At 44.1% G+C, this 12596-nt stretch overlaps 1 protein-coding gene across 7 annotated transcripts in view; it reads left to right on the top strand.

Annotated features, from left to right (window-relative positions):
• MYO10 (myosin X) overlaps positions 1 to 12596 on the top strand; it is a 260576-nt gene that overhangs the window by 181406 nt on the left and 66574 nt on the right. The window contains exon 1 of one of the 7 annotated variants that reach the window (XM_086362501.1): positions 1332 to 2116. The exons of the other annotated variants lie outside the window; for them this stretch is intronic. The gene's annotated coding sequence lies outside the window, so the exon portion shown is untranslated. Of the gene's footprint in view, positions 1 to 1331; positions 2117 to 12596 lie in introns of those variants that run through there. 7 annotated transcript variants of the gene reach the window in all.

Below are 12596 nucleotides of genomic sequence, written 5' to 3'. Positions count from 1 at the left end.
ACGGACGTAGAGAACAGGTTTTTGGACACAGCAGGGGACGGAGAGGGTGGGAGGAGTTGGGAGAGTAACATTGAAACGTATACATGTACATTATCATATGTAAAATAGAGAGCTAATAGGAAATTGCTCTTTAACACAGGGAGCTCAGTGGGGTGCTCTGTGACAACCTAGAGGGGTGGGTGGGGAGGGTGGGGTGAGGTCCAAGAGGGCGGGGACATACGTACACCTGTGGCTGATTGATGCTGATGTGTGGCAGAAGCCAACACAATATTGTAAGGCAGTTATCCTCCGGTTGAAACGTGGGGCTTCCCTAGTGGGTCAGACAGTAAAGAATCTGCCTGCAATGCAGGAGACCTGGGTTTGATTCCTAGCTCAGAAAGATCCCTTGGAGAAGCAATATTCTTTTTTTTTTTTAATGCTATGGCTTTTGCAATCTTTTTTTTTTTTTTTTTTTACATTTTATTTTATTTTTAAACTTTACATAATTGTATTAGTTTTGCCAAATATCAAAGAATCCCATGGACAGAGGAGCCTGTGGACTCTGGGGTCACAGAGAGTTGGACATGACTGAGCACCAACATCCTCCAATTAAAAATAAAGAATGAATAAACCTTATTTTTTAGAATATTTTAAAATTTACAGAAAATTTGAGCATAGAGTACAAAGAGTTCCCATATTACTCTCCCCTCCAACACACAGACACACACACAATTTCTCCTGTTAGGCACCTCTTATGTTAGTGTACATTTGTTACCATTAGTGAACCAATATTGATCCATTATTATTGAAATCGAAAATTATCATTAAAGTTCACTGTGTTGTAGATTCTTTGAGTTTTGACAAAGGCGTACCATCATGATGTGTCAAAATATTAATGTTCATCATCTGTTTACAACCTGGTGAGCACTTTTTCGGGTAATATTGTATAAGAATAGGATGGTTTCGATTGCCTGGCCAAGTGATGAAGACTGAGAATGAAGTTTCTGTGGTTCACAGTCTGATTGATATTGCTTTATAGTTGTTGAGTCACTCAGTTGTATCCGACTCTTTTGCTCCCCCACGGACTGTAGCCCCTTAGGTTCCTCTGTCCATGGGATTCTCCATAACTGGAGTGGGTTGCCATTTCCTTCTCCAAGGGATCTCCTGACCCAGGGATCGAACCCACATCTCCTGCATTGCAGGCGGGTTCTTTACCACTGAGCCACTGCTTTATTGAAGAGAGACTAAATGAAAAAATGGAGACACAGAGAGAGCAAAGGAGAACCCAGGAGCCAGGGTTTTTTTTAGAACTGTCTGGATTATCAGACTGACTCCGCCCCACATTCACTTAGTCTTACAGCCTTTTGTGATGATGCTTTCTCTGCATCCATACTGGACAAAGCCCCCTTGAAAGCAACCTTCCAGAACTCTTCCTGTTGTTCTGATTGCGACTCCTGTCGCCTCTTCTCCTGGAACCAGAGCACTCATCGCCTGCATCTGTGATTTTTGAGACCATCACCTAACCACAGTCTAAGAAAAGACAGCTCTACCTTTTCAGGAAACGTTAGTAGGGAAAGCCTTAAAGCTACCATTCTTCTCCCTAAACAAAACAATCCCACTAAACCCCTCAGTGGTCACTTGAATCCTGTTTACTGAGTCGTCATGGCAACTATTCAGGAGCCAAATGCAAAGACCAGGATAAATAGCCATAAATGAAGCAGGGCTCAAGGGAGGGCTGCTGTTGTCAGGGTGGAGTTTCCAAGGTCACCACTAAATTGTGGCGTTTTGTCCCGGGACATTTTTTTTTTCTTTTTAATATTAATCATCTTTGAAAAGTCAGACTTTTTGGACCTTCCTAATGTCTCTGCACACGTGTTGGCGCGTAGAAGGTGATTCGTTTGCTTCTACGGTCGAAAGTGTCTCGGGCAGTTGCTCTCCCGCCCCAGCCTCGCCAGGCTGGACTTCTTTCAGTAAAATCAGGAATTGAACAAGCAGGGCCCAAGACACCACATAAAAGACTGCGAAGCTGAAGAAAGCCGGTTTTTGTGTCTGCGGGCTCAGATGCTTGCAGCCCGGACTGCTAAAGATGCAGCCGTTTACAGTGGACAAAAGCTGAAGGGGGCAAGAGAGACCCAAGGTAGGGTTTTTTCCTCTTTATTTGCGCTGTTTAAAAGTTTCACGATGATCGCAGTTCTGAAATTTTTCAAGCCTGAGGAAAACAGGTTTTTTGCTGTTTTCCTCAGGTTTCCCTGAGCAGCAGAAGTGTTTAGTTTCTAAACAAATGGGTAAGTGCTGATTTTGATTGTATATGCAAGTCTGAACTACTGTTGCTGTGTAAAAACAAAAGACTTAACCACATGGATAAGGCATTGGTGATGCAGTGTATTTTGTTTATGGAATTCGCCTTTTATAGGAAAAAAAATCATTTGTATTATTAGGTCGCTCTGGGAAATGATGAAGGGGGAGGGTGTTCTTTTGTTTGAATTTGTGATGTCAAAGAAGTTCCCTTTGGAAGAGTATATGCTATAGTTCTGGGGCTTTTTCTTGCCCTGTGCTTTATACCAACCTTTAAAGAAATGGGCACAAGAATCAGCATCTTTCTAAATTGGATTATGAACTGGCTGGTACACAAGGCTGGAACTGGGAGAAGTTACGGGAACTGAATGGTCATTTGTTGAACATCCTGTGCTTGTTTCATGCAAGCGTGAACTTGCTGATATTTTGCAATCTGCCTGGAGAAACCTGGTAAGACTCATTTTCTTGAGATCCTCTTGTTCCTCGGAGTAGAAGTCCCTAAAGATTTAAAGAACATAATAAAAGAGCGTCTGAAATGCTAATCTCTGCCTCTACTGCCACCTGAATGTGTTTAGCTGATTTCTATTCAGTTGCTAAAAGTGCCCTTTAAGAGAATAAGTGTTTTAAATGTGAAGGTGGGCTTTCATATTAAACTGACTTGCATTTAAAAGAAATGAATGATAATGTGGCTGACTGCCGCTTAGCCAAATCTGCCTTCACAGAAATAAATTCCTAGTGCCAAGTGAAAGCTGAATGTTAGAATGTTTTATTTTTAACCGTGAGTTTTTTCAACCTTGTGTGTTAGTCGCTATGTTGTGTCCGACTCTGCGACCCTGTGAACTGTACCATTGGAGTCTCTTCTGTCCATGGAGTTTTCCAGGCAAGAATACTGGAGTGGGTTGCCATTCCCTTCTCCAGGATGTCTTCCTGACCCAGAGATTGAACCTGGGTCTCCTGCATTGCAGGCATTTGAGCCACCATAGGGGAAATTAATTAGACATAACATTGATAACCATCATAAGGGAAGGATGAAGTGCCACATGTTTCTGGCTCTTTCATTGTATTGGACTTCTGGGTTTTCTCGCCTGTCTTTCTGTGCTTCAATATATGGAACCCCAGTTCCAGAATCCTATTGTTGTTTGCAGTGAGAAAATACACTCCCTGTTGGATGAATAATATTTCACCGTGAAGAGTACCATGGCATGGTGAAAAGCATGTTGGCAAAGGCAGCCCAACCCACCTGCTTACTTCCCACCTGGAAGATGCCATCTGCCATAACAGGGTACATGTCTCCCCTGTTCCCACCATGCCAGAGAGCCATGCCACCACCTCCCTGCACCCTCCAGGGGTGCATTTTTATTTTGGTTGGTCTTGATGAACTTCTTGAATAGCATCCAACCAAAGTGAGTGATAGTTGCTCAGTCATGCCTGACTCTTTGCAAGCCCATGGACTGTAGCCTGCCAGGCTTCTCTGTCCATGGAATTTTCCAGGCAAGACTACTGGAGTGGATTGCCATTTCCTTCTCCAGGGGATCTTCCCGACCCAGGGATCCTGCATTACAGGAGAGTCTTTACCATCTAAGCCACAGTGTTTGAGCCAACCCCAGTCCCAGACTACCTGTCAGTCACAGGCAGGCTGGTGTGTGTGGGGGTGTGTGTTTTCTAGCCTGAGTGGCTTTGCATTAGTAGTTTCACGAGCAGCCTCCTTAATGTGTGATTTCTGTTTGTGACTTTGCTGTAAAGCATGCCCTGCTCACCCAGGATCTGGATGAAGGGTTCTAAAAGCTGTGTTTCTCCTCAGCGACCTTAGAGCGAAGGGTCCAGGTTTTGGACCCCAGAGGGTGGGCGCTGGGGCTGATTGCAGTGTGGTGCCTAGGCTCAGAGTCTCGTGTCCCTGGGTTTCCTCACGGCCTTGGAGAAAGGCCTTGGAGAAAGCTGGGTCTGCCACCTTCTCTCCTCAGCACTTCCCTGTGCTGGCCTTTGACCCTGGGGAGTTTCCTGTTTTCCTTCCTCAGGCCAGTTCTTTCCCTGATACTCAAAAATACTACTGCCATGAAGAGTAGCTATAATAAAAACATTATCACAGAAGTCATTAGGTTTTTCTTCCACCCCTCTCCAATACAAAGACCATACTTATTGATCATAAAATATTTGGAAACAGTGCAGAATCCCCAAAAAATCTCCTTACATTTACCTATAATTTTACTACCAAGAGACAATCCTGCTTACATTTTGTTGAATGCGTAGTTTTTTCTTTAAACTGGGATCATGGTCAACCTTTTTTTTTTAACCAATAGATTCTTATTGAAGTATAGTTGATTGACAATGTCGTGCTAATTTCTGTTGTACAGTAAAGTGATTGTAACATATATACATTCTTTTTTAAAAAAATTCTTTTTCCATTATTATCACAGGATTTTGAATATAGTTCCCTGTGCTATACATATGCAGTAGGATCTTGTTGTTTATCCATTTTATGTGTAGAAGTTGACATCTGCTAACCCCAGCCTCCCACTCATTATCTCCCTTAACCCCCTCCCCGTCGGCAAACACCTGTCTGTTCTTTGTCCATGAGTCGGTTTCTGTCGTGTAGATGGGTTCGTTTGTGTCGTATTTTCGATTCCACATGTAAGTGATATCACCTGGCATTTGTCTTTCTCTGCACTTTGGTGCAGTGATCTCCGGTTGCATCCACGTTGCTGCAGGGGGCATTACTTCATTCTTTTGTATGGCTGAGTAGTCTTCCGTTGTATATATGTGCCACATCTTTATCCATTCACCTATCGACATGGAGGTTGTTTCTGTCTCGGCTGTTGTGAATAGTGCTGCTGTGAACATAGTTCAGTTCAGTCGCTCAGTCGTGTCTGACTCTCTGCGACCCCATGAATCGCAGCACGCCAGGCCTCCCTGTCCATCACCAACTCCCGGAGTTCACTCAAACTCACGTCCATCGGGTCAGTGATGCCATCCAGCCATCTCATCCTCTGTCGTCCCCTTCTCCTCCTGCCCCCAATCCCTCCCAGCATCAGAGTCTTTTCCAGTGAGTCAACTCTTCACATGAGGTGGCCAAAGTACTGGAGTTTAAGCTTCAGCATCATTCCTTCCAAAGAACACCCAAGACTGATCTCCTTTAGAATGGACTGGTTGGATCTCATTGCAGTCCAAGGGACTCTCTATGAACATAGGGGGTGCATTAATTTTTTTGAATTGTAGTTTTGTCTGAATATGGTGGCTTAGATGGTAAAGAATCTGCCCTGCAGTGTGGGAGACCCAGGTTCAATCCCTGGGTCAGGAATATCCCCTGGAAAAGGAAACTGCAACCTACTCCAGTGTTCTTGTCTGGAAAGTCCCATGAATGGAGGAGCCTGGCAGGCTAGTCCATGGGGTCAAAAAGAGTTGGACGTGACTGAGTGACTTCACTTTGGATATATACCCAGGATTGGAATTGCTAGATCATATGGTAATTTTGTTTTTAGTAACTTACTTTTTTTATTAATATATCTTAAAACATTCCTGTGCTTTTTTCCATGACTATATAATTATCAGTGGTGGTGCTTTAAGTCAAATTTCTATTGTTGGATTATTTCTTTTATTTCTTGTTGTAAACAGTGCTGCTTAGTATATTATCCACATGTGTGTAAATACTTGTGTTCATTTAAGACTGTTTCCTTAAGGTAAATTGTCAGAAGTTTATTTGCTAAAATGTGAGTCTGCACATTGTTATGCTGTTGATGTATACACACATGGACAGCATGCCTTTCATTAAGGCCAACAACCAGAAAAGCTTTTCCAGAGTATAATAATGGATTTAGAGCTTTAATATGTAAAGAGCCCTCACCAATCAATAAGAAAATAATAAATATTTTAGCAGAAAAATGAGTAAAACACATGAGCAAGAAATTTTCAAAAGTTATAATACAAATGGGAAATAACCTGACAACCTCAATAGTATCATCAAAGAAGTAAAATGTAAAATAGTGAGATAACATTGCCGATGTGAAGACTGGATGAGTTTTTGGTTTTCTGTTATCAGTAACACATCCCAGAGACTGTGACTGAGAAAACTCGCATTCATGTACTTTGCCGCTGGAAGTTTAAATTGTTGCAGGCTTTCTGAAGAACAGTCTCACCTTGTCGTCTTGGTTTAACATTTTCTTGCTTCTCCCGAGACCATAGCCCATCATTTTCCCTCTGTTGGGCTGTAAAGAGTTCCTTCTCCTTGGAGCCCATCTCCTGGCTGACACTTTTGATCTCAGGTGGCCTCAGTCTGCAGTGGCTTGAAGCGGGGTTTGGGTTCCCAGCCAGAGACTGAGGTCAGGTTGCGGCAATGAAAGCTCCATATCCTACCCACTAGACCCGTGGTCAGTGACAAGGGCCCTGGCCTTTTGGCTTTGCAGAAAAAAATTCCCACAAAGATGGAAAGTAGTGAAGTAGTAAAGTATTTATTAAGAGGAGAAGAGTACAGTACATATGGGTAGACACACAGGCAGACTCAAAGAGAGTCACCGAGTCCCGGCCTTGTGGCAGTTTGAATTACTCTCATGGGGCACTTCTTCCGGGTTTCCTTTGGCCAGTCATTTTGATTTGCCTGATTCACAGCCCATGTTTGATATCTCTAAGGGTCCTCCCATGTATGCACGTGCATCTTTTAGCCGAGGTGGATTCTACTGAAAAGGCCTGTGGGTAGCTTAACATCACTCACTCCCCTTTGACCTCCAAGGAGCCTTTCTGCGCTGTATGATCAGGGAGGTCTCTTGACTTCAAGATTGAGAAATTTGCGATCTGGGCAGGGCCCAGCCACCTCTCTTAACTGTCCTGTTCTGGTCTTGGAGTTTCATCCACAGGGAAAGAATTCCCTGTCACTTTACCCTGGGGGTCCCATCTAGTAAGTGTTAGTTGCTCAGTCGTGTCCAGCTCTTTGCGACCCGCCGGACTGTAGCCCTCCAGGCTTCTCTGTCCACGGGAATTCCCAGAGAAGAAAACTGGAGTGGATAGCCATTCCCTTTTCTAGGGAATCTTCCCAACCCAGGGATCGAATCCGGGTCTCCTGCATTGCAGGTGGATTCTTTACCATCTAAGGCACCAGGGAAGACATACACCTCCTGTATTTAAATATACGTATTTATTTATGTAAAAGAAAGAAGGGGTAGGAATGAATAAGAGCTTCAATTGAGTGGCCTTCTTTTCAGTGCTGAAACATTTCTGAAAAGAGGCCATGCCCGTTTTCTTATTTCCGAGGTTCTGCCATCCAGGCTGCCTCTGCCTCTGTCTTGCTGAAAGCTTGCAGGTACAGTTTTTCCCTGCCCTGCCCTCCTAATCCCTACCTCCCACCCCCATGGCATCACCAGCCACCCCCTCCTTCCTGGCACTTCTCTGACCAAGCCTCTCCCCCTCCCGCTCTTAACTGGTTCCCTGGGTGTGGGCTTGGCCAAGGGCCTGCTCTCACCTCCTCACCTGTGCTGTTCCCATAGGAACACTCACTCCTGTCCCGCTCTCAGCCCAGGTGAGTACCTTTCCCTTGTGTTTTTCCAGCCCCAAACCCCCCTCTAAGCTTTGGCCTCCTAGTCCAGCTTTGTAACCTATTTTTTTTTTTTTTCCCTGAGTTGTGCTTCAAACTTGAAAGGTGTCCATAATTGGATTTCACAGCCTTTTCCTTCCACCTCCTTGTTTAAATATTTTTTAATGTATCAGTTTGGGGTAGAGTGTCTCAACCTTGGCACTGTTGACCCAGTTCTCTGCTGGCGGTGGGGTGGGGGTTCTGTCCAGTGCATCTTATAAGGATTTGTAACAACAGCCATAGATGCTAGGACCATACCACTCTCCCCCAAGCGTCCCCCAGAGGGCAGAATTACCCTTGGCTGAAAGTCACTGGGTTAAGATATCAATGCTGATTATTTCTTGGGCTTTATCCTTATTTTTCCATTGCTCTTGGTAAAAGAAAAATAACATCCACAATTGAATTTTTATTATAACACATGTTATGACTTTGGACCTTGTTTTAACTGTTGAATTTATGGTGAAAAGAGTATCCTTTCACATTTTTCACAGGTATTGAGTCATTAAGTGAAACATATATTACTGTTTTGTTTCCTCGTACGTAGTACTAGAAAATTTTAAATTTGTGGGGAGCTGTGGAGCACCCTGAGTATCAGTGTGCCCTGAAGGATTACGTAACTGCCCTGTGCTATCCGCTTGCTCAGATGAATGGCTGCCCTAATTTCAGCCACTGTGAAAGGATAAAACAGCCCATTAAAGTGCGCCAGATGCTTCGTTTGCCAGTATTTCACTTAAAAGGGGATACTGTTCAGCTTTCGAATTCTGTGATAGACTCAGAGTTTGCCTTTATGAAATGACAGTGTCCGTGTTAAAAATGCGGTGAACATTTCACCAGGGAACAAATGTTTCGGATACTGTTTAGCAATGCTTTTGTAAACAGTCTCTTTAGAAACCAGAAGATGAAGTTTGAATATGCACAAGAAGTTTGAGTTCCTGCGATTTCGGCCTTCGTGCTTTAGGCACAGGACGGAGGCTTGAATATGAAATCTTTCAGGCATCCCTTGATGTTGTTTTCAACGGAACAGTTTAAATAAGGTGGTAACACATATGAGTAATTATTGTTGTTCATTTGCTCAGTAGTGTCCGATTCTTTGTGATCCCAGGGACTGCAGCACGCCAGGCTTCCCTGTCCTCCACCATCTCCTGGAGTTTGCTCAGATGTGTATCTGTTGAGTCGATGGTGCCATATAAGTAGAGGATGGTTTAAATAAGGTTGTTACACTACAGAAGTAGAGGACTGAGGCCAATTGTGCTGAGCCAGTGAAACCAACCCCAAATGTAAAGAATCTTTAATATGTTGATTGTGGCTTGAGAAATTACAGAAGGGAAATTAGCCTGGCTTGGCTTCTTTTTCTTTCTCTTTTCCTTTTGTTGATTTTGGTATTAACTCTGAAAAGTTGGCCTCCGTGTTTGATTCCATGCCTTCATTACATCCATTCCAATGAAGCGTGGACTGTTCAGTTTACACTGAGCTGCGGGTGCATACGGAGGCACCCCGGAGAGCCTTCTGCTTGGAGGTGCCTTGCAGATTAGGAAAGTGAGTCCTGAGTGGAGGTGGAAGGGCAGGTCGGACCTGCTGGTGGTGTCACGTGACTTGGATTTCCAGGTTCAGACGCAGCCCGTTAGTGCCGGGGTCTGGGATCAGATGTACGAAACACTGCAAATCTCAGTGCCGCTAACCAGCTCTTGGACCAGTGATGGTCTGTCGCCTCGTTGCATCAGCACACGGTCCACTCCTGCTCAGGAGCGCTGGCAGCTGTGCTGGGCCATTTCCCGGTTCACACAGGCTTGGGGCTCTGCCAGTGTCGACTGAGTTAAAGCCTTTCCCTTCTAATGCCTGATCAAACACACACACACACACAAATGAACTACAAACAATCGGCACTTGTTCTGCATTACTCACCTTGGCTGCCCAGAGCACATCCACTCTCCCTGTTACAACATGTTGGCATGAAGTATTGAAACAGTTGAGAAAGAGGTTTGGGAATATTTGAAGGGCTTTTAGCGACTGATGAGGGTGTGCAGGCTTTTCTCTTCTTGGTTCTGCTTTGAGCCTAAAACCCGGATTGCCCTCTGTTCGGTGCTGCACAGTCAGTAAACTGTAGAGCTGAGAGCAGGTGTAGAGAGAGATGAATAGACTAACGGACATATCGTCACTTGTTCAGTCGCTCGATCGTGTCTGATTCTCTGCGGCCCCATAGTTTTGAAAGTACTGACCTTCCACCTCCTTGGTTACACTTATTCCTAACCATTTTATTGTTTTTGATGGTACTGTGGATGGGATGGAGCTTGTTGGTGTTCACTCGCTTGGTTGAGTTTGCTCAAATGCCTGTCCATTGAGTTGGTGATGCCATCTAACCATCTCATCCTCTGTCGCCCCCTTCTCCTCCTGACGTATGGGCATAGATGAAGCAATGCTCTTTGGTTGACTAGTAACTGTATTTGAGGGGTTGGGTGCAAAAGTACAGAAGGAAATGAACTGATGAATAGGTTGTCTCTAAATCATTTCCATTTCAGTTAATAAATCATGTTTTGGCCTCAGATATAGATGATGAGGCCAAATCATGGATGTGGGAAAAGATGAAGCCAGACCCAGGAGGACTTGTGAGAACAGTCACCAGTGTACGATGTGTCTCTCCACCACACTGGTCCCACCAGGCCTGGTCCCGTGGTTTTGTGGCCTGAATCGCAAAAGATAAGCTCTAATTCAAACCTAATCCCAGCCTGCCCAGTGACTCTATAGTGGTCAGTTAACCTGGGCCTGTTTTTCTACACATTCTAGGACTAATAGCGTAAGGTTTTATGATTCTCAGGGGACAAGTTGATTGTATTTCTGTTTGCTAGTGAATAAAGCAATCTGTCCTTCAGACACTCTATAGTACACAGACTGATAAAACTGGTTAATCTTTCAACAGTTCTAGATTAAAATGATTAGCGAAGACGTATTAGAAGCCATGTAGTGTGGTGGACAGAGTGAAGTCTTATAGGAAATGCTGGACTCCCTGCCTTTCACCAGCCATGTGACACTGGTGTAGCCACTCGAGTTGCCTCCTTGATGGTGTGAGGACCGAAGTCACCCATTTTTAAGGTGGTTGCAAGGTTAACTGTGATCATGTCTGTTGGCTCAGATTCTGGCACACACTGGCCAACGCTGGTCATGGTGGTAGATAAATAATAGTGATCATACTTGTCTCTCTGGAAAGAGACAACACCTGTGTGTTGGTGGAGCCCTTCTACACTGACTGTGGCTGTCCCATCATGAAGAGGCTTTTGTTTCCTCTTGAACTTGTTCACCACTTTCTTAACTTAGGACCACATCCTCAGATAGAATTTATGAAGGGCATAACATCAATATGGGGTAGATGTATGGAAAAGTAAATTCATGGAAAAAGTATTATCAGAACCCTGAAAACTATGCTTTAAATCTAAGAATGGGAAACATCAGTTCAGTCACTCAGTCATGTCTGACTCTGCGACCCCATGGACTGCAGAACGCCAGGCCTCCCTGTCTATCACCAACTCCCAGAGTTTACTTAAACTCATGTCCATTGAGTCGGTGATGCCATCCAACCATCTCATCCTCTGTCGTCCCCTTCTCCTCCCACCTTCAATCTTTCCCAGCATCAGGGTCTTTTCAAATGAGTCAGTCCTTCACATCAGGTGGCCAAAGTATTGGAGCTTCAATATCAGTCCTTCCAATGAATATTCAGGACTGATCTCCTTTAGGATGGACTGGTTGGCTCTCCTGGCAGTCCTAGGTACTCTCAGGAGTCTTCTCCAACACCCAGTTCAAAAGCATCAATTCTTTGGTGCTCAGCTTTCTTTATAGTCCAACTCTCGCATCCATACATGACTACTGGAGAAACCATAACCTTGACTAGGTGGACCTTTGTTGGCAAAGTAATGTCTCTGCTTTTTAATATGCTGTCTAATTGGTTGTAACTTTTCTTCCAAGGAGCAAATGTCTTTTAGTTTCATGGCTGCAGTCACCATCTGCAGTGATTTTGGAGCCCCCAAAATAAAGTCTGTCACTGTTTCCACTGTTTCCCCATCTATTTGCCATGAAGTGATGGGACTGGATGCCATGATCTCAGTTTTCTGAATGTTGAACTTTAAGCCAATTTTTTCACTCTCCTCTTTCACTTTCATCAAGAGGCTTTTTGGTTCTTCTTCACTTTCTGCCATAAGGGTGGTGTCATCTGCATATCTGAGGTTAGTGATATTTCTCCCAGCAATCTTGATTCCAGCTTGTGCTTCATCCAGCCCAGCGTTTCTCATGATGTACTCTGCATAGAAGTTGAATAAGCAGGGTGACAATATACAGCCTTGACAAACTGCTTTTCCCAGTCTGTGGTTCCATGTCCAGTTCTAACTGTTGCTTCCTGACCTGCATACAGATTTCTCAAGAGGCAGGTCCGGTGGTCTGGTATTCCCATCTGTTTCAGAATTTTCCACAGTTTATTGTGATCCACACAGTCAAAGGCTTTGGTATAGTCAATAAAGCAGAAATAGGTTTTTCTGGAATTCTCTTGCTTTTTCCATGATCCAGCAGATGTTGGCAATTTGATCTCTGGTTCCTCTGCCTTTTCTAAAACCAGCTTGAACATCTGAAATTTCACGGTTCACATACTGTTGAAGCCTGGCTTACAGAATTTTGAGCATTACTTTACTAGCGTGTGAATGGGAAACGTGGTGAGTGTTAATAAGTAAATTGGATCACTAAGGGAAGTGCGTCAAGGTGGACAAGTGTTTATCGTGATGGACTA

Source organism: Bos grunniens, chromosome 20, assembly GCF_055505025.1.
Source record: "Bos grunniens cultivar Pamir isolate PY7600 chromosome 20, Bosgru_T2T1.0, whole genome shotgun sequence".
In the NCBI taxonomy this organism is placed as follows: Eukaryota; Metazoa; Chordata; class Mammalia; order Artiodactyla; family Bovidae; genus Bos; species Bos grunniens.
The sequence above is the reverse complement of the archived record's forward strand: the minus strand, read 5'-3'. Positions and strand labels throughout refer to the sequence as shown.